The sequence below is a fragment of the Oxyura jamaicensis genome, chromosome 2 (genome assembly GCF_011077185.1).
Source record: "Oxyura jamaicensis isolate SHBP4307 breed ruddy duck chromosome 2, BPBGC_Ojam_1.0, whole genome shotgun sequence".
Taxonomy (NCBI): Eukaryota; Metazoa; Chordata; class Aves; order Anseriformes; family Anatidae; genus Oxyura; species Oxyura jamaicensis.
In genome coordinates this window covers 156,334,508-156,353,873 of record NC_048894.1, presented here as the reverse complement: position 1 = coordinate 156,353,873, position 19,366 = coordinate 156,334,508, and the positions used below count along the sequence as shown (strand labels likewise).

At 50.3% G+C, this 19,366-nt stretch overlaps 1 protein-coding gene and 1 long non-coding RNA gene across 13 annotated transcripts in view; one reads left to right on the top strand and one right to left on the bottom strand.

Annotated features, from left to right (window-relative positions):
• Positions 1-15,340, bottom strand: part of ADGRB1 (adhesion G protein-coupled receptor B1) — a 252,847-nt gene extending 237,507 nt beyond the window's left edge. For 6 of the 12 annotated variants that reach the window (XM_035316249.1, XM_035316253.1, XM_035316251.1 and 3 more), the window contains exon 1: positions 14,633-15,338. The gene's annotated coding sequence lies outside the window, so the exon portion shown is untranslated. Of the gene's footprint in view, positions 1-14,632 lie in introns of all 12 variants that reach the window. The other 6 variants (XM_035316255.1, XM_035316257.1, XM_035316259.1 and 3 more) reach the window with 4 other exon arrangements.
• Positions 15,341-15,436: 96 nt separating this feature from the next.
• LOC118161176 overlaps positions 15,437-19,366 on the top strand; it is an 8,650-nt gene continuing 4,720 nt past the window's right edge. Inside the window, exon 1 of the long non-coding RNA XR_004747891.1 lies at positions 15,437-15,688. This is a non-coding gene — a long non-coding RNA (uncharacterized LOC118161176). The remainder of the gene's footprint in view (positions 15,689-19,366) is intronic.

Sequence of the window (19,366 nt, the reverse complement as noted above, 5' to 3'; positions counted from 1 at the left end):
AAAAAAAAAAAAAAAAAAAAAAAAAGCTGTAGAGGCTGACTACAGTTCAAATTTCAGATTAATAAAAAAATACAAAGGTAATAAAAATAAAATAAAATTCTAAGCAACTCAAGATTTGAAGGGATCCAGTTTCACACTTTTCGTATATTTATATTTTATTTTGGTCATTCCACGTAAGATTAAAAGGTGAACAGCCAAGGACATAGATCTCTCCATTTAAATCCATGCAACAATCAAACAGGACTACAAAATCCACAGGTAAACCCAACCTGGATGCACCTGTTGGAGGAACAGTGTGACCCTGTTCAAGCAAAGTGCCATCCCTCATCTTCCAAAGCCTCACCCCTGCCTGGCATTGTGCATGTTCCTTGGCACTGCCTGCTGCTTTGGTCCAAGTGTCCCTTGTCACCTTGTCCACATTGCTATTTTAGGCAGTGTCCTGCACTACCTTATTTGCATTGCAATAAAGTAAAAATTAAAAATAAAAATAAATAAATAAATAAATAGTAGCAACAGAAAAATAGAAATATATAAAAAAAAAAAAAAGAAAAAAAAAAAAGAAAAACAACACAAAAATACTAATTAATACAAATGGAGGCTGAAAATATGGATATCCCACTGAAGTCCTCAAGCAAATGGCTTCTTCTCAGGAGATTACCGGGGTAGATGCAGGCACATGCATTTTATTTATAGCTCTAGTTTTACTGCAGTCACTCAGTCAAGCATGGCCAGGACTGTATATACGCAAATGCAGTTCACTTCTCTTCTCAGCTTTAAAAAGCAGCAAACATCTTGTCTAGAGTGTTTGCTATGAATTTTATGAGCACAACTTAATCACAGAGGTAGAAAACAGTTGCTCGAGCAACACAGCTGCAAGAAAGGAAGGCAGATCCACCCAATGCTGCCCTCCTGGTGGGTGAACCATGCTAAGGAGTGGGCAAAGAACAGCAGCCCGGCAAGTCATAGAGAAATGCACAATTTAGACCCGCTAGCAGCTCAGGTTTCAGCCCAAGACCATGCCCTAAGGTTGTCTGTGATCTCCAGTGCTGTTGTGCAGCTCGGACCAGAGCTAAGCCCAAAGGGTGAAAGCAATGAAGAGTGGGGTGAAGGAAAACCCTTTGAGAGGAACAATAATTCGCTGGATCTTAGCTCCCATTATACCAAGGAGGACCCGGGTTCCCCTTTCATGTCAAGGCTCCCTCATATGATGTGCTCCATCCACCACCACCCAGGAGCTTCAAAATCAGGGCAGGGCATCTCTAGGTTTTCAGTCATCATAGGGACAATCTACCACTCCTGGTCTGCAGGAGATAGATGACATTGATACCTTCTGGCCTTGCAATTGTTGACTTTGTATGGCCTTGTCTTCCCCTCTCTAATGTATGTTATTCTGCAAAGAGACCACTTAAATAAAATCAAACAAGGCCAAAGCTACAGCACCACTTACTGTGATGCTGTGAGTGATGATCAGGCTCTAAGTAAAGTCTAGTTCATCTTGCTGTCACCCTGTTCCTTCTCTTTCCTGACATGGTGCTCCTCTCCCAACCTTTTTTCTCACTGCTGTTGAGACAAGATGTTTCTTGGAAAAGTTAAAAAGCTTTCTTGGAAGAAAAAAAAAAAAAAAAAAAAAAAAAAAAAAAAAAAAAGATTCTTCGCCATGATCTCCTCTAGGCTTTCTTCTTCTTCTTGAAATTTGCCATTGAATTTAGAGGCTGTATCCAAGTCACATTACCATGACCAGACCCACACAAAGGCAGTAACAACAGCTAACCTGTTGACCACCTGCACCTTGCAACCACTTTGACCTGCATTTTTCCTCACAGACAACAGCCCTCTCCTCCTGTCCTGCATTGTGGTAGATTGGTAGAAAGCATTTTCATTCCTGGCCACCCAGGAATAAATCTGGACCAGCTTCATCCCCTATAAACCTGCACTCTGCAGTCACAGATGTCATCCCTGTCATTTAGATCTACCTTAGTCTATCTGCTGGCTTGAAGCAAGCAGGAGAAGAATCAGAATCTGCCTGACACAGCAAATCTAGGGAGGAGAAAAGGGGAATCAATTTTTATAATACATGTTTGGCACTACATAATAGATACAAGTCTAAATGCAAGCCATAAAGTTGGAGAGGCTTGTAAATTAAATCCATTCTGTCCCTTTTAACTAAAAAGTGACCTTACCATAGAATTAAATGTGTTTTTTATCCAGTGATCTATGGAGCTGTAAAAGTGGCTGATTGTTGCAGTGTGGTGTTATAGGACAGAGAGGAGCCCCCAGATAGGCATCTCCACACAGCTCAGCACATGTTCTGCTGCTTGCCTTACAATTAACACACGCTCACTGTACGGGCAGAGGATTTTAATCTTCTCCCTGTCAGGAGAGGTGGCCACGTTCCTACTGAGAGCAGTCCCTGAACATGCTTTTCCTCCAGGGTACGTCCAGGCAGTGGGTGGGAGAGCGCTGCTGGAGAAGGGCTGCAAAGAAATCAGGGTGTGTTCTGAAAAATCAGACCGTCTCCTCAAATGCAGGGCAGTTCTGTACCTTTGTCTTATCCTTGTTTAGTTTACAAGGCCCTAGCTACGCTGCAAGAGGGGGAGAGGATTAGAAAGTACCCTGGGGTTCAGCAAAATGCCAGAGTGGTGGAGAAAAGGGGGGTGGGACGTCCTTGATTGTTCATGTAGGGATTCCATCCCCCTGTTCCAATAATAATACAGGAGAGTTTGAAATACAAAGGATTTGACATTGGATTCCAGCCCAGAGGACACAATTTAGGATGTTCCTGAATGCTTTTAAAAGGCCAGAAATTATCAGGCTTTGTCTCAAAAGAAAATATAGTTTCGAAGCCTCTGCTGGGTTACAGGTTGGCATTCATGCATGCAGGCTATCAGAGCCTGCAGGAGACCCAATGCTCCCAGGAACATAATCAACACAGGATTGAAGGCTGTTCGACTTCCAATCAGCACAGCAATGAAGAAAATCACTTCCCCCATGCCATGGGTGAAACAGATGCTCAGGGAAGTCAGTGGTGTGTTTCCTCATCGCTACTGAGAAGTGCTGCAAAGGAGGAGCCAAGATCCTTCCCAGCTACTGAATGTCACTGAAGCTTGGGCAGAAAAGTGCTGCCAGGTCCCTCCCTCCCTCCTGTCTCTTCCATGTGTGCACGGGACTGGGGTTGCACTGTGAGCCAGGAGCCTCCATCAAATAGTGAGAGGACTCAGGGATGCAGCCCAGCTGAGCCACCACCGTGCTGGGGACTCATCTCAGATGCCACACGCCACTGTGCAACACATCGACCTCAACTGATTGTGGGCCAAGCCACTGAGAGTAAATCCATGCTGCTAGCAGGGATTGGCACACCCCAGGCTATCCTCAAAGTCTTGTTCTGAGATGCGGTTTGTGTCTACCGCCTGCCTCTCAGCCTGCTCAGTCACCCCAATGGCTCCCTTCTCATTCTGTTCTTTCTCTTTCACCTGGTCACCTCTCATTTTTAATTATTTGGCTTGACAGCAGCATTTTTGTCCGCAGCTATACTGGTGAACCACTGAGCCTGGCCTCAAGAGCTGTCTGATGGTCATCCACACTACTCAGCTGTTAGCAAAGCGATGCCAGGTGCTATCCAGGGGACAGCACGGGCCAGGGATTATTACTAATAAGCTGCATGAACAAGGCTAAGCTGCAGGTGGGGAGATAGAAAGAACTTTGTCCTGTGGCAACAACTTGCACAGTGCTGCTGGGCTATAGAACAAGCCTTGGCATGTTTATTAACATGAGATGTGATATTTCATTGACTGCACGTCAGCGGGGTTCAGATCCCTGTGCACCCTTGAGATTCTGGCACAGAAAAGTACTCACAAGGAGTTACCAGTAGGAAAAGAAACTCTGAAGGCTCCCAGGTGAAAACTGCCTCTACTTAGGGAATAAGAAAGAAAGAAATCTTTAAAAAGTTGGTTGAACAGAGCACAACAATCCTCAGCCTCAGTCAGAGCTTCTCCTAGCTGCCATGGAGCTGACAACAGCATCATATCTATACAGGCTTCCTCAGCATTCTCCCACCTTAAATATTTACCACTGCCAGAACTTTTCTTCTTCAAGGGAAATAATATTTGATATTTTACCAATCCTCACCCACTTCTGGAGTCTTTGATTACTGGTTTTACAGAAATCAAGGAGAACACCCACTACTCAGCGCTGGTGGCTGTGCTGGTCTGGGCTGATGTGCTCCACTTCCCATCTCTGAATTCCTATCACACCAGTGCAAAAACGCCTGACTTTGTGCTGTTACCATTTCAAGATTATTTATTGTCAATATTTGGCAGGGCCCAAATGCTGCAGCCATACAGAACCTGCAACAGATCACGTCAAGAACATCTGAAAGAGGAGACTCACCAGTAAGTGTCCTTGACTCCAAAGGAAAATAATAATAATATTAATAATCAAAGCTTGGAAACTGCAGTTGGATTCCTACAAACAGAAATTTGGCTTTTAATATACCAGCTTTTTGTCAATCTGGATTTCTCCCACTCCCACTACTTTTGCCACCGTAATACCAGGAGGCACCAAGGTTCAGGTGCCACTGTACAAAGGAGGACCAACTTCCTCTAGTTCATGAACCACCAGTCCAAATATCCCAATATCCCCGAGAGTGAGGAAAATGCACAAATAAAGGCACAGTCAGGAGATGCAACAGCTCTCCAGGAGCTTCACGGAGTGATGGTGCTGCGCTGGAAATGGAGCAAGATCAGAAGACAACCTGATGCTGGCCTCATCCCTGCCAGTGGATCACTTTCCACCTAATTAAAGCCATGGACCAACTAGCTGCTTCAGTGCTCAGGAGCTCTACATTGGCCACAGTCGTGCTAGATGCTGTACAACCCATGGTGACCAAGTGATGTGACCCTAGAAGAAGAGCTCATCAAGAAAAGGTCGGAGACTGCAGACCGTGTTGGCCAACAGTTTGGGAAGGAATAAAACACGGTGACTTGAACTGATTTATCCTGTGGATTACCCAGGAATCAGCCAGGCCAGTTGCCACAAGAACAGAGAAAATAGGGCATAAGCAGAGGCTCAGTTGCCAGCATTTGACGAGGGGCTGGCAGTTGGACAGAACAATTACACCTCCAGAGTCACCTTCCAGCCCAGGAGCCAATTTGCACAGCTGAACCCCGTTCCAATTACTCCTTCTCTGCCTGTCTGTGGGGCTGTGGCAGTCACGCTGACACTTTCAGAAAGGGACATCTGAGTGGCAGTAAACTCTACTGGGCCCTGAGTGGAAAGTGTGGTCCAGCAGCATCATTAATTCCCCACCCCATTTCTGGCATTTGCGCTGGGGTGACTGATTTCCTTCCTCACCCCCAACTACAAATAACTTCCACAGGGAGATTATGCCGTCTGCTCTGTAATCAACAGCAACTTCAAAAGGGCTTAGCGCTAAAAGAAAACCTCCGAGGGCCAGCATTAAGTGGGAAACAAACACAGCGTTTGGGTTGTAATTTGAGGTGGGAGGCTGGGGTTTTAATAACCACATCGACACAGCATGCTGTGCACCTTGCAGCTCCTAAACTGCATTTGTGAGTAGAGGAAGTTGCAGGAAGACTTTTTTTTTTCAGCCCATGTGAAATGCTGAGCATCTGACACAACGTGTCTGGTTGTGCCTGGCAGCTGTATTTAGCACCAGCTCTCCTCTCACTTCCCAGCACTGTCACCTGCACGCAAGCACAACCCGGTGACCAAAACCCAGCACAGGGAAAAGTCGTGTCCTATTTAGATCCACACGCACTTCTGACAGATGACTTGGGCAAGGGAAGGTAGGTGAGAAAAATCACTGCCTTGTCCCACATCTCCTCACCACACAGATTGGAAATCACTGCGAGCTCCTCTATGAACACATGGATGACCTATTCGCGATGGGAAGGAGAAAGGTTTTACAGTTCCCTGAAGCTCTTATTTTATTTATTTTTTTCATGCATTGTTTTGTCTACTGTCTGTTATGTGGGGACAAGGAAGGACCTTCTACAGGGAATTCCCAGACCCCACTCATGTCCCATCTTCAGAGAAACACATAACCTTGAGTTTGAAAGGGACCTCTTGTCCAATCCCCACCCTCATCTTCCTCAGTCTTGGTAGAGGACAAGGCTCTGGACTGACATTACCCAACTTGGGGGCTTGCTACCAAAGTCTCCCTTTCCAGTGACATTTCCATGCCTGTAGGCATTGCCCCTGATGTTTATATGGGTACCTTTATATTTATATGGGTATCTACAACTACAGCTCCCACGGCATAGAATTCTTATATTTCTATGCATCCATCTTAGCTGGATCCCACAGCTTACTGGCATTTTGCTGAGATCTCTCCCTGCTTCCCCTTGCCCTCCCAGCCTTGCTGCTCTTCTGACTGCCACCATCTCTCCTGCTGGTAGCAGAATCATCTCCATCTGGAGAATCTGGAAGTCCCCACAGCATTGTTATCCCTATTAACATTTCTAAAAACCCCGAGCTGGCAGGAGACAGCAAGTCACACAGGACAGAGAACATTTTATGTTGTTCATATTGTCATTTTTTAAGCATTCAGAATATCCAGCAAACATATATTGGCTGTTTACTTACTCCTTCAGAGCTGTTCTGCCCCAGTGAGCAGTGCAGGGTGGGCAGCACATCAGATCCCTGACTAATCCTATCACTGCTAAACTCCTTCCCAAGCCTAGATGATGCCAGGACAGTTCATTCCTGAGCACTGGGGAGAGGTTCCCTGCCACTGCACATTTAACATCACCAGCCACCCAGCTGTGCAGGCTGCTAGGTTACTGAGATCCTTCTATCCTCCCATCCCTTATTTCTGCCACCGAAATCACAGGCTCTTGGGGCACATGCAAGAGCCAAAGGCTCTTGCCATCACCTGCACATGATGAGCTTGCACCAACCAAAAAGCAAGATGCTCACCCTTTCCCTTTTCTTTGTATGCACAAAGGTGAGGAGCCCTTTTGTCAGTAATTAACCCTTGCTTCAGCTCAATAGGGCTGATCAGATTGTAGAGCAACATTTGAGAAGTGGAGATTAGCTCACCGACCTCTTTACTACTTAAGGCATCCGTGCGGGTACTCAGAATCCGATTTTCCTTTTCTTTAATGGCATTTGATTAAAACCTTTTCAAGCAGTCCTTTCCAAACTCAAAATGCTTAAATCAGGTGATAGAGAAAACATCTGGGGGTCTGGGAAATAGCAACAGTGTGTATCTCAAGTGCTGTCAGAAGAAAAATAACATCCAGAAAATATGTATAAGTGTGTGTGAGTTTGCATTTATGTGTGCACATTCACTAATGCAAAGCTTTGGTAGAGCTGACCAGAGCATGGACCTGCAGAGATAAGTAGCATGGCTCAAGAAGGGGGAAAGTATTCTTCAACTTGCACTGGAGTCCAGAAATAGATCGTGAGAGAATCAATTTTTGCTGCATGCTGATTTATTTAAACCTTCCGCGGTGGCAAAGCCCTCTATAACAAAATATCTGATTACAGGACTATGACCATAAATCCCACACACCCTCAAGCAATGGCCAATGAATAACTGACTTGTTAAGGGAACGAACCTGCGCAATGAATAAATCTACCAACAGAGTTTTCAATACAAAAGACCCCATTGGGACAAATTTCCTTCTGAAGGTGTATCGACTTTCATTTGCAGGAACCAGCAGATATTTGTTTCAAGAAGAAGATAGTCATTGCTAGATTGCTGCTAAAAAATATATGGTTTAAACCAGGCTCCTAAACCAGGCTTAATCTTCTTTTATATCAGCAGCCTGGACTATACAACCAAGCATTTTGTGGGGCAAAGTGTTAGCCAAGGTCTCCTGAAAAGCATGTGCTTGATCCAGAGGGCACCCAGGAAGTGGACAGGAGACTAGCACACTTCCAGGCTCTCAGTCACAGCGAGGCATTAAGAAAATCAGAACTGAGAAAGGACAAGGAAATATGACTCAGGAGGAAGGTTTCAGGGGAGACACTCATTCACTCAAGATACAAGAACAATTAATGCCTGATGCTTGGCGGATGTCTTTCATTTCACAATCCCAAAGGGAGGAGGTAAAGTTTGGCCAAGTCCATTCGAGCAGCTGGCACAGAGCCCCATCAGGGCCTGGGGAACAGCATCAGGTAAGGAAGAAGTCAAGCATCCCCGTTTTACAGGTGAAAACAGCAAAGAACACAGTGATCACTGCCTAAATTAGCTGTGACTTGGACCTCTGGCCTGAGACCCATGGCTTGGCAGTGGGAGAGATCACCCTCAGCCCTTAATGGGGTTGAACTACAGCATCTTTTAAAATCAAATCACAGCTTTTTGTGTTGGGTAGCCCAAACTTTCAGAGGTTTATGGAGCTGTAAGCTTAAATGATCGTCTGAGAGGTCCACGAGAAGACAGCAGCACAGATGGGACAGAGCGAAGCTGTTTGAGCTCAAGATCCATTCTAGCATGGATATCATAATGGCCCCTGTCCCAAAAGCATTTAGAGAGAGAGCTATGCTAACTCTCAATGAATATGGAATAGGTTCGTCTGCCAGGAATGGGATAGTCCTAATATAGAACCATTTTGCAGACTGCGAGGACTTTGTTACAGGCCAGATGAGCTAAAATAAAAATAAAAATAAAATTAAATTAAATTAAAAAAAAAAAAAAAAGAGGAAATATCTCAATTTTTGAAAGCCAGCCTGATAACAGGCAGGAGACAAGGTGAGCAGGCAGGTGAGAGTGTTGAAATGGTAGGATGAGATATCACAAGGCCTGCCTCAGGCCAAAAGTAGTTCAGGAAAAGAGCTTGGCAATAATATATATTGGTACGTGCATATGACATACACAAAATGGTGTCCCAGATACGTGCAGGTTTTCTCCCTTCTTGTCTCAGGCCACACTGGTCTGGCAAGCAGCAGCTCTACCTGTAGTAAAACAACCCCTAAAAACTAAGATGCTCACTGGAAGGAGAATTTTGCATTTTATGAACCTTGCTTCAGATATGTACCTCAACATAACATAGAGCATCACAGCAGATTTCAGCCATTTGTTTTGATTTTTACCCCCCAAAATATTCCAGAAAGTCCAGATTTCCTTAGGAGGTCCCTGCTCTTTCTTCCTCCAGATGTCATTTTCTCTCCCCAAGCCCCCTGGTCCCAGGGACAAGGCACAGCACCATACATGACAAAGCTTGCAGTTTCAACGGCTCATTTCTCATCAGCTGGCCACTCCTCAATCAATGCTTTATAGAGGGATATTTCAGAAAATAATAATAATAATATTAATAATAATAATAAAAAAAAAACATAGCAAGCAGGAGAAGGAAGGTAGGAAGCCATCGCTGGTTTAATTCTGATAACATTGGTGGGGGGCGATCTGCTCTGACAAATTAAAATCAGCAAATCTCCCCTCATTTTCTCCGACAGAGGTAACCAATTTAAATTTTCATAAAGGGGGCAGTGATGTGTGTCTTTGCAAGACAGAGTCACCATTCTAGCAGCCCTCTGATTTAAAACATTATCTTTCTTTTCCTTTTTTATTTTTTCTCCTTTCCCCAGAGCCTCCTGGAGCAACACGACAGATTATCTCAGCATAATCAGACCAGCACAAAACCGTCTCTCTAAGACACTGCGAGGAATTTCTAAGCCTGAGACGTGGTGACGAGCAGACTTTCTGAACGGACCTCATTTGCTGTTGATTTTCCTTTTTGTTTTTATGTGGTTTGTAGCCTCATCACCCCGCCAACAAAATTAAAGAGCCCACCAGCACACGGAGTGCATCTAGGAGAAAGGGAGGTGCGCTCTCCACGTGGGCTGACCTGCCAGATTCCTCTCCAAGTGAGAAGTTTGGCTTCCAGTTGGTATTTCTTTATACTGGATTGAAGCACAACCTATATTGGCTTGGGGATGGTGTGCTGCTGTAGAAGAGTGGTCTTTTGAGCAGTGGGAGGGCTGGGATGGGTTACGAGGTAGATGGGACTGCCTGTGCTGGGAGGCTGGAGGATGCTGAGAATTGGGATGATGTTTTCTGGTGGCCCTGACCTGGAAAATCAAGGATTGCCAGAGATCCCTGATGTGGTATTTTGGGTCTTAGAGAGCTGGAACCTGGGAATCTGGGACCTGAAGGGCCACGTGTGAAAAGAATACAGCTCAAGTGAAAAGAGACCCTGCCTCTCCAGCGCAGATGAGGTGCTAAAATTCTCTTTTCCTTGGCAGAGACACAGTTCAGAGCAAAACAGAGGTTCCCTACCCCACCTTGGTTGAAAAAAAAACTGTGCCCCCAGTCCTTTAATTCCCATGCTTCAGAGTCCAAAGCCCCCTGCCCACCTGCATATACGGCTGGGCAAGCAGTCCCCACCACCAAGTCACGCAGCTCTTACCACTCTCACCCAAGCACGAGCATTCCCCAGCTGCCCTCTTCCAGCCCAGCACCTCCTGCAAACCCCAGGCAAGGGGAAAACTGAGAAGATATGGGGAAGGAGCTGTGAGAAGGACAAGGGAGATGCACCAGAGACCCTTGCACTTCTCCTGCAGCTTCACCAAGCCTTTCTCATATCTGCTGCGACACCGAAAAAGACTCCTGCAAACCTCCAGGCCAGGTGCCAGCTCCCTTCGCCTCGAAGGCTTGCTCGGGGATGTGAATTTTCTCCAGGGGGAGGAGGCGAGGTAGTTACGGAGACAGCCTGTCATCCATCTTGAAGAAAATACTCTGCTCTCGTTGCACCCACCCGGGCGAGGTGGCCAGCAGGATCAGGCCCAGGGAAAGGCTTTGACTCATTTGTTTACCAGCACAGGTTTCCTGGAGCTAATTAATGAGCAAAGCTGATAGCCTGCAACAGGTATCGATGGCAGGGGTTTTCCTGCGTGCAACACCAGCTCTGGGAGAAGGTGAATTGGGGTGTAGGATCACGCTGCTCCCCCCTTTCCATCCCCAAAAAGGGGGGCAACAAGAAGCCCCCTGCAGCCACGGGGAGCCCCTCCATCATTTTCCTCCCCACGTGGAGCAATGACAGAGCCCAATCCCTGCTGGAAAACCCTCTGAGCAGAGCCCAAGCACCCTTCTCCTTGCTTGTAGGGACCAAGGGAGCATCCACAGACTGGGGTCCGGGGGCTGCATCCCCCCTCCCAGGCACGGGGACAAGCTGCGGCTGTGCGCACAGCCAGGGAGAGCCTCAAGCAGTCTCTGCATTCACGGGGATGCTGCTGGGGAGGAGGGGAGAAGTGGTGGTGGGGAGCAAAATACATGCACGGGAGGGGGTGTGCGTGGATAAATAGAGATTGGGGTGGGGGGAGAGCAAAAAAAAAAAGGCACAAGATATTTGCAGAGGGGATAAACACCCAGTGCAGTGAGATCAGCCCTGATTGCAACCCCCAGCAGCAGGTTGTTAGTTTATTATTATTATTATTATTATTATTATTATTATTATTGTTGGGGGGGGGCGGGGAAAAAAAAAAAAAAAAAAAGAGAAGAGGAGGGGGGACACAGCTCCGGAGGTCTCTGCCGAGCATCCCTGCGCACCGGGGGCGGCGGGCGGCGATAGCCGGGCTGCGAGCGCCACCTCCCCGCCGCTCGCCGCAAGCCCCGGCCGCCCCCGCCGGCAGCCCCCCCCCCTCCGCCCCGCTGCTGAGAAACGTCCTGAGCTGAGGACTGGGGGGGCAACAGGACCCTGAGATCCTTTTGCGACGCCCCCAGCCTTTTCCCAAGCTCTCCCGACCGAGCCGGATAGCCCCGATGCCATTGGGAGGGTGTAGGGGGGTGTTGCAAAGTTTGGGGTACTGGTGAAAGGGGGTTGCTGAGGGGGGGGCTGTGGTGGGGATAAGGTTGAATGTGTGTCCCCGTCCTACTTTCCCCTCCCCTAAACACCTTCTGAATCCCTGCAGGGCTCTCTCCTGGGTGGCAGAGCAGGGGGGTGGGTGGGTGATGCCCCTACCCCAGGCTGCCTTTGGCTGTTCCCCAGAGATGGGGGTTCAGGACCCCCCCAGCACCATCACACACACACACGCATGCTTCCCAGTCTGGGGGTGGAGGCATCCAGCACACCTCCCCTGCCTCAGTTTCCCCCATCTAAGTGGAAAAGGGATACAGACCCTTCGTTGGCAGAAACCCACCCCAAATTGCATCCAGACCTTCCCCAGTCCTGGCCACCTCTTTTGGGTAATTTTGGGTTGTGAGGCACAGGGAGAGGGAGGAGAGGGGCTTCAGAGACCCTTGGGGCTCTGCATCCCCATCCCAAGTATCACGGGAAGGGCCGGGAGCCCTGCTCCTTCTCTGCTGCTGCCTGGCCTTCCCCTGCACCCTCCACAGCAGAAGTTAGGGAGGGATGCTTCACCCCGACCCTGCCAAAACAGAGCAGAGCCTGGGGGTCCCCTGCCTGCCACCCCCCGGCGTCCCCATTTCCCCTCTCCTGCAGCTGAGACCCAGCAGGATGGGATGTCCTGCCTGCCTCCAGCCCCTGCCTGGTTCAGCCCCGCGGTCCCATGGCAGCACAGCTCGGCTGAGCCCTGGTGCAATTCCTCAGCAGCCTCCCAGGGTAAGGAAAAAAAAAAATAAAAAAAAAAATCCTCCCTGCGACCTCCCTCCTCTTCCTCACCAACGTCTTGGGCCCGGTACCGGCTGCGGGCCCCAGGTTAATGAGTCATTAATTAATTCGGGACCCACTTAATATGCACGGGGAGTTGTTTGTTTCCTTTAGCAGCCGGGGCTTTGGACGAGATCCCAGCTCTGCGAAGCCTCCAGCCTCGTCTCCCAGCTGATAATAGATAACACAGATATTTCGGCACCAGCCAAAGCAGAGTCATCATCATTAATACACAGTCCTCCCTGCTACGCGGCGGAGGTCGCCAGTCAACTCCGAGTGCCCGGGGCTCAGCCCTCCTGGCTTTCTTTTCACCAGGAGGGAACAAACCTGGAGAAAATCAACAGGTAAAGGGGCCAGGGACGTGCGCCCCGGACCCCAGCACCCTCCCGAATTGCTCCGGCTTTCCAGGCAGGGTGATTTTTGCAGGCAGGTTTTGGCATCTGTCAAAGTAGCTTCGCTCTTCCTCGCCCCCCCCCCCCCCCCCCCCCTCCCTGTCCTGCTCCTCCTCCTCCTCCCTCAGCCATCAGCTGGCCCCGGAGCTCGCCAGCCCCAGCGGTGGAGCAGGATTGAGCCCAAAGCCTTGGGAAGCCCCGGCTTGAAAGACTGGCGAGGGACGTGGGGTGGGGGGGTTGGGGAAAGATCTTTCTGCCCTCCTCCTCTTTGACCTTGCCTTGATATTTCCCCCACCGCTACCACCTCCTCTCCGTGCAAGTGATTCACAGGGGTTGTTTCCTCTGCCAGGGCAGGAGCGGGGATGCGAGCATGAGTCACGGAGCTGGAGGTACCTGGCAGAGTTGATTTGCAACCCGTGTCTCGGATTGCCGGGGAGCGATGCTCCATCTCAGCCAGGAGCGGGGCACGGCCAGGCTGAAAAGTCCCTTTGAGCCCCCCCTAACGCCCCGCTTTTCCTCCCAGCCTCGGCAGAGGCATGGCTGAAATACCTCCCTGCGAAAGTCTGAGGCTGCATCAACAGCCACCCTCCATCAGCGAATGTCAGGCCGTGAAAGGGAAGGGGGCGGTGGGGGAAGAGGGAGAGACAAATTTTGCGATTCATTCCCACACAGGGTGATTCAGAACAAGATGCTTTGTAATTACGCATCCCTGATGGAGACTCCTTCTCTCTCCCCAGCCCTCTCCAACCCCATCCCCATAGGAAAGGGGAAGCTGTGCCTGGGTGCTGACATCCCCCAGGAGCCCCGGAGCATCCTATGTGTGTGCCCGTGCGATGCTCTCGTCTCTACATAGGCTAAAGGCTAATTTTCTCCTACGGTGTGAAGCAAAGTGCTGATAAACAGCATTGGGGGGGAGGGCAAAGGGGGGGGGAGAAGCTCGTTGCCTCCCCAGCCGTCGCCTCCAGCCCTGGGAAGGTTTTGTGAGCGGCAAAGCAAGCAAGGAAGGGTCCCCCCAAAACTCCCTAAGGGAGAAAAGGAAGGTGAGGAGCTGGGATGGGGGCAGGATTTACACCCAGGGCAAGCAGCTGCCTTTCCCTCCGGGACTTTTTTTTTTTTTGCCAGCCTTGCGGGCTGAGGAGTCCCGGACCCCAGGGCTGCCCGCGAAGGCACCGCGGCTTCGCAGCACTTCGCAGCTCAGCCCCGGCTGGCTCTGCAGCTCTCTGCCGCGATCCCCAACTCCCCTTCCCCTGCCTGGCTGCCTTCTCCCCAAGCAACAACCCAGTCCCCAGCTTGTTTCCCCAGGACACGAAGGCATTTCTCCCCCCCCCACACACACACGCACCCCGCATCCTGCAGGCACCGATATTTCCCACCGCCGCCCGATGCTTGCCCGCAGGACCCGCATGCACGAAAGTTAAAACTTCCCGTGGCACGGAGACATCGTGCTCCATCGGTCCAAATTGCCGAGCGGGCAGGGGAGGGGGGGGGGGGGTTGGAGAAAACCTCCCGCCGGGTGCAAAAAGCAGAGGAGCCCAACGCTGCCCACCCCCAGGGATGGAGAGACCCCCGGTGCCCGATGCAAGGCGCATCCCAGAGAAGTCGCGTCCCCCCCCCCTCCCGTCCCTCCCTGCCAAGGGAGAAGGAAGGGCAGCCGGGGGGGTCCCTTACCTTGCGGAGCTCCCCAGGTTTTATATCCTCCTTCTTCCCTTTGTCAAATTCCAAATGGAAAGCAGCAACATATCCAGGGGTAACCAGACCAACATTGGGCAGTGCGTGAAGTCCAAAAGGCAGAGCTCGCTCTCCCTCCGCTCCCTCCACTCTTGCCTCTACGTATATATATACATACACACTTAGACGTAGCTGTGTGTATGCCGAAGAGAGAAGGGGGGAGGAAAAAAAAAATACCCTAAAAGAAATGGGGGTGGGGAGGGAAAGGAAGGAAGAACCTTTGGTGTCTCTGCAGACAGGCAGGTGGAAGAGAAAAGCGGAAAATAATTAAGCCGGTTTTTGAGGAATCCTTAGGAGAGGGGAAAAACGCAGTTGCAAGCCAGTAAATCATTAGATCCAAGCAGACAATCAAGTCTTCTTCTTCTTCCTCCCTCCCCCCCCCCAAAAAAAAAAATATACAGCAGGGTTCAGAGTAGCTTTCCCAGCAGCGGAGAGAGAGAATGGTCTTCTGCAGAAAGATATGTTTGTTTAAAATCCACTCGTCTGCTTTTCTTGCTTTCTCTCTCTTCTCCCCCCACTTTTTATTTTTATTTTTTCTCTTTTTCCAAAAATTCTGCTTCTGAATCTCTCTCTGTGAAACTAGATCCAGTCTTTGTAGCCAGGGGCTGCATTAAGGATTACATCAGGCTTTTATAAGCTTTCCAGATCACACATTAGAGTGAGAGAGAGAGAGAGAGAGAGAGAGGGAGGGAGGGAGGGAGGGATGGGAGGGAGGGATAAAATGCACACACACATCCACACGCACACGCACGGATCGGAGCTTTGTAAAACAGGCGGCTATAGGCAAGGACCCGAACTGCCACCGTATCGCATCGGGCACGCTCTGCTAGCCTATAGGAGGAGAGGAAGGATGGAAGGATGGATGGATGGATGGATGGATGGATGGATGGATGGATGGATGGATGGAGCAGAGGAGCCAGCGAGAGCCGGAGCGCGTTGGCAGCCGGGCAGCGCAGACTCCCCGGGACAGCTTAGCCCTAAGCGGGGAGCCAGGAGGTGAAGAGGGAGCCGGGGTGGTCGTGGAGGGGCTGGGGGAAGGGGGCGGGGGGGAGCAATAGGGGCTCTGACCCCCCCCTCCCCTCCTTCCCCAAATCTTACAGGGGTTCAGCGTTGGGAGAGGTGCCCGCAGAGGGATGTGCAGGGACTCAGCTCGCTGCCACCTGGGTGATGGGGACAGGGAGAGGGGGATGCTGGGGGTCCCTCACACCTCAGGCATTGCTGACAGCCTGGGACATGGGGCAGGACAGCGGGGGACCCCCGGGGCAGCAGATCATCCCTTCCTCACCACCTGAGACCTTTTTCTATCCGCCTCCCCCCCCCCCAGCCCTGCAGGAGGACGGGGGCTGGAGCTCCCCACGCAGCCCTGCGTGGCAGTGGATTTGCACCACTGTTTGCCCAGGCAAGACACAGAGACTGCAATTAACCCTTTCTTATGTCTTTTTCCTCTTTTTCCTTCTTCTTCTTCTTCTTTTTTTTTTTTTTTTAACCCTTTCCCAGCCCCCCCCCCCCCCCCCCCCCCCCAACAACCCCCCCCCCGGGGGGGGGGGGGGGGGGGGGGGGGGTCTTGCCCCAGTGCAACACCACAGGGTGGGTTTGGGTTTTGGGGGAGAAGAGAGAGGTTGAGCAGATGGAGGAAAGGGGGACGCGGGATTTTGGGAAAGGTCCCTGCTGCATCCCGGAGGCTTTGGGGCGAAGGTGTTGCCTCCGGGTGTGCAGCCAGGGGGAGGTCCCTGTTAATGAGGAGCTTAATAAAGGAGGGGGGGGGGGAGGGGATGGAGGAGAGAGGGAGGAGGGGGAGGGCAGGGGGACTCCAGCATCCTGCCAGACTCCAGGACCTTGCCTTTAACCCTTCCTGCTCCACGAGGAGGAAAGCAACCTCTTGCCCTGCTGAAGCCACCTCCCTCCGTCAGTGGAGGGGCATGGACCTGCCTCATGGGGCAGAGGAAATATCCTGGCCCTCTCTCCTTCTCTTTCTGCCCCAAGGAAGGTGATGAGGACCCCGGTCCCCTCTTCAGGGCCACCCCAGGGACATCTCCCTCCTCCTCCCTCCTGCCTCCATCCCCAGCCCATGGCCTTCTGCCTCTTTCCTCCCTTCCCTTCTCCACATCCAGCCCTTTCACCTCCATTTCCACACCTCCAAACCCCTTTTATCCCCCCAAAAAAACTTCAGGGGACAGGGGAAAAAAGAGGAAATTGTTCATCTCAGAGAGCTGAGCAGCAAACCCTGGCGAGCCAGCCTTCCCCTGTCTCCAGCCAGCACTGCAGCACTGCTGGCCAAAGGCATCTGTGACATCTCCAGTTAAGCAGGGACTGGAGCAGAGGGGCAGCTGGGGCCTGAAATGCTTGTTTTCAGCCGACAGGCGGCTATGCTGGATTAGCACAGTGCATGCTCGGAATGGAAATCTCTCCCTTTCGCTCTCCAGCCTTTCGGGGGGTTGGTTGGTTGGCTTCTTTTCATCCAGGAAGGCTCCCGTGCGCCTCCGAGTCAGTCCCCCAGAGGTTTCTTCTCCTCTTCTTCTTCCCCAGCGGCACAACAGGGAGCAGAGAGCTTCTGTGGGAAAAGTGAAGGGGGGGTGGCAAAAGAATCCCATGCACAGCATCTGTGAGCCCCATGGGGCATCTTGGCCATGCCTTTGGGGTGGTGAGGCACGTGAGGGCACCCACCTTCCATGCAGCTTAGATCTCTCCTGTGTTGTAGGGCAAAGAAGCTCAGCACAAGGAAAAAAAAAAAAAAAAAAAACAAAAAAAAACACCAGAAATTGTCACGGGCAGAATTGAACCCACTTCCAGGGCTGTGATGGGGCAGGGTGGAAATGTCAGCTTGGTGGGAATGGGGGACCGGGATCGATGCTAGGAAAAAAAAATTACTGCAGTTCCTTTCTGTGCAGCCTCGTGTGGAGAGGTCCATGAACCCCCAGGCCCTCATTTAACAGGAGCAGGAACATGACCCAGGATTTAAAAACAAGAGGAAATATCTTTACTATAACACACTGGGATCTGTGAAACTCACTGCTGCAGGACACTCCCGAGGGCAGGGAAGTCCACCAGCAGGGCAGCAGTTGTTCTCGGCTCATCAGATGTCACAAAAGCTGAGCCTGCAGGCCCTTCCCTCCATCCCATCATCTTATCTCAGATGTAATCTGTGGGGAGAATGGCCTCTTCCATAACAGATTTCCTCCAAGCAAACATTTTGGAGCTGTCTGAAAATTACTTTAGTGTTCCTTTACATTGAGAACTTGAGGGTCAATTTTACACTTAGGTCAAATTCACTTTTGGTAGGGTCTAATTCACACTGGGTGTAAAAAAAAAACAGTCTGGAATTAAAGATATTGACCCCACGCAGCCCAAACCCTGGATGCTCAGAGATAGCTCCTCACGGCAAAGCTCTGGGTTTCAGCTTGCCAGTCTTAACAGTGCACCCCAACCATTGAGACCTGGGCAAAACAGGGAGAGGGAAGGCAAGGAACATCGCTCAGGAAAACCCTCTTTCATCAGGAAATTTCTTCCCAAGGAGTGTGCCAGCAGGTGAACCTCTTTACCTGTTTTTGCTCCCTGTTGGAGAGCAGGTCTGGACAAGCAACCATGCCATGGAAGGGAATGAAGAAGTTGCATTATTAGGGTTTTTCCCCTCACCGGTCTTCATAGCTCCCAAAGGTGTCCCTAAAGGGAATCACTGAGATCACAACACTGGGATGCACTGAGATTTAAAGACAACTTTGTATTGGTGGCTGTCCCCTCTGCTTCTCTTGTATGGACCTTGTTAGACCCATGTCATTGGCACAGGAAAGACAAGCAGCCAAGACCAACCAGTTTTCTTCGTTGTATTTAGGGAAGGCTGTGATTGATGGGTTTGATGTGTTGTGACGTGAGTGTGAACACTCCTAAGCAGCCCCTGCCAGTGGTAAGCATAGAAGGTAACAAGGATGAAAAAATATATATAAAAAAAATAAATAAAAATGAATTATAGAGTTGCAAAGTGAGGCAGGTCAGCAGTCCTGGCTTCCCAGGTTGTGATATGGGGAAGTCCTAGCTGCAGTCCTCTCCTCTACCCAGTCTGCTTTTCACACCAGGGCCAGAGGACAACTTCGTGGAGCCCAAAAGCATGGCTGTGTCCATGGATCTGGAGCTCAGCTTAACGTCTGCACTGCTGGTGAGGAAGCCATGCCACCACTAGGGCCCCAAAACCTTCTCAGGAGAGGAGGAGATGTCTTTCTGAAAGCTCTTGTGATGCTGGGGCTGGTGTCAGGAAGAAGTGATGGGAGGTCCCATCCCCAAGCCCAGTTGCTCCCAGCTCTTTTTTTCTCCCCTAGAGCTTTGCAATGATCCTAATCATTTCTCATCCCCATTTCTGTGTTTCCCCTCCCAAGGAAAGACATGGGGAGGACATGGTGGTGAGGTCTCCTGCTGCCTTCCCACTCTAGCACCAACCACCACCATCTGCCCCAGCCTCATTTCTTCCCTTTTGATTTTGAGATTTATCATGTTTGCTGTTCCCAGATGTCTCTGGAAATCCCACAGGGGTCTTCTGAAGACTGCTGTGGCAAGGTCAAAAGCTGGTGGGCACCCATGAGCCAGAGACTGAGAACTGCAGGTCTGAGAATAAAAGCAGGAAAGGGAAAAAAAAGAGGGGAAAGAGAAAGAAAGAAAGAAAGAAAGAAAGAAAGAAAGAAAGAA